Source organism: Symphalangus syndactylus, chromosome 19 (assembly GCF_028878055.3).
Source record: "Symphalangus syndactylus isolate Jambi chromosome 19, NHGRI_mSymSyn1-v2.1_pri, whole genome shotgun sequence".
NCBI classification, from domain to species: domain Eukaryota; kingdom Metazoa; phylum Chordata; class Mammalia; order Primates; family Hylobatidae; genus Symphalangus; species Symphalangus syndactylus.
In genome coordinates, this window is record NC_072434.2 from 63,222,624 (window position 1) to 63,224,761 (window position 2,138).

The 2,138-nt window shown below is 38.4% G+C and overlaps 1 non-coding gene across 1 annotated transcript; it reads left to right on the forward strand.

Moving 5' to 3' along the window:
* The first annotated feature begins 521 nt into the window (after positions 1-521).
* LOC129458997 (U1 spliceosomal RNA) lies at positions 522-684 on the forward strand. The gene has a single exon (XR_008649823.1). It is a non-coding gene; the product is annotated as a U1 spliceosomal RNA (small nuclear RNA).
* The last annotated feature ends 1,454 nt before the right edge of the window (positions 685-2,138 follow it).

Genomic DNA, 2,138 nt, shown 5'->3' on the forward strand with positions numbered 1-2,138 from the left:
ATTTCATTTTATTATAAATATTGTTTCCATAGTATCTCACCTATTCTTCTTTTCAAAGTTCAGATGGCTGGTGCTTTGACATCTCAACATATGAACAAAAAAGTAGGTATTAAAAATAAAAGTCTATACGCTCTTAATTATAGAGCTGCTTAAAGAAGACAAAAATAAAAGTCTAGGGGCTGGGCACAGGGGCTCACACCTGTAATCCCAGCACTTTGAGAGGTTGAGGTGGGAGGATCTCTAGAGCCCAGGAGTTCAAGACCAGCCTGGGCCCCATACTGAGACCTCATCTCTACTAAAAAAGTTTAAAAATTAGCCGGATGTGGTAGCACACACCTGTAGTCCCAGCTAATCAGGCAGCTGAGTTGGGAAGATCGCTTGAGCACAGGATGTCAAGGCTGCAGTGAGCTATGATCATGCCACTACACTCCAGTCTGGGTGACAGAGCGAGACCTTATCTCTAAAAAATATAAATAAATAAATAAATAAATAAATAAATAACAAAAATAAATAAAAATCTAATACTTACCTGTCAGGGAACATACCATGATTCCAAAGGTGGTTTTTCCAGGGCTAAGCTCATCCACTGCACTCCAGGTGTGCTGACCCTTGCAATTTCCCCAAATGCTGGAAACTTGACTGTATGATTTGTGGTAGTAGAGCCTGTGTTCATGTTTTCCCCTGAAAAAAAAATTAATTTAAATTTTAAAAATATTTTAATAAAATAAAATAAGTCTAGACTTACCTGAGAAGACATAGCAAGGACCTGTTCAAGATAACAAATATAAGATATGATCACTGAATTCAAATATGTTTATAATCTAGCTGTTACAGTAATCTAAGGATGAGGCTGGTACAACTTGCTCTTATACAATGGCAGGAAAAACACAGAAGAAAGGAAAAATCAGATAGACTTTTTCTTTTTTTTTTTTTGAGACGGAGTCTCGCTCTGTCTGTCGCGCTTTCCAGATTGCAGTGCAGTGAGGAGATCCCCCAAAATGCATGGCACTCTCACTGAGTTGAGTAGACACAGACCAGAGTTTGGGAAGATTGAGGTGGCTAGAGAGAAGAGAGCTGTGTAGGGAAAGGGCTCCAAAAATATTGACACAGATCCCATGACTCTATTGTTGAATACTAAACTATATATGAATAAGGTAAAAGTCCATGGGGTCAGGAAACAACTCAAGAGTTGAGGGGCTGAAAGGCCCCAAGTAGTTACACTTTCATAGTGATGCTAAGCTGGCCTTAGAATAAAGGATGCTCTGGATCAGTGATCAGCAAATTATGGTGCGTGGGCCAAATCCGGTCGATGACCTGTTTTTGTTTGACCCACCAGATAAGAACGGTCTTCACACTTTTACAAGGTTGTATTAAAAAAACAAACAAAAAAAAGGAGGAGGAGGAAGTTATACAATAAAGACTGGGTGTTATCTAGAAAGCTTAACTTAACATTTACTACCTGGCTCTTCATAGAAAAAGTTTACTGACGTGCCTTAAAAAGTCTAAAAATAATTCTTGAAATAATCAAACTGATTCTCAGTTCATTTGACTTCCTGCCCAAAGTCTAATACTTTAAATAAATAAAATGAAATCTGGCACTTAACAGTGTACAATTCAAAATCCCCAGCACCCAATAAAAATTATTAGACATACAAATAAGCAGGAAAATGTTATTCATAATCAGAAAAAAATAACTCAATAGAAAACTCAGAAATGACAGGTGATGGAACGTACAGATAAGGACTTTAAACAGAGATTGTAAATATGCTCAAGAATTTAAAAGAGAACATAAATATAATAAAGAGAGAAATAAAGGATATTTAAATGAAACAAACTGAGCTTTTAGAGATAAAAAAAAACAGTCTCCCAAATGAGAAATTTACTATATGGGACTTAATTCTGCAGAAGGCGGCCAGGCGCAGTGGCTCATGCTTATAATCCCAGAACTTTGGGAGGCCAAGGCAGGTGGATCACTTGAGGTCAGGAGTTTGAGACCAGCCTGGTCAACACAGTGAAACCCTTGTCTCTACTAAAGATACAAAAATTGACTGGGTATGCTGGCACTCGCCTGTGGTCCCAGCTACTTGGGAGGCTGAGGTGGCAGAATTGCTTGAGTCTGGGAGGTGGAGGAGGTTGCA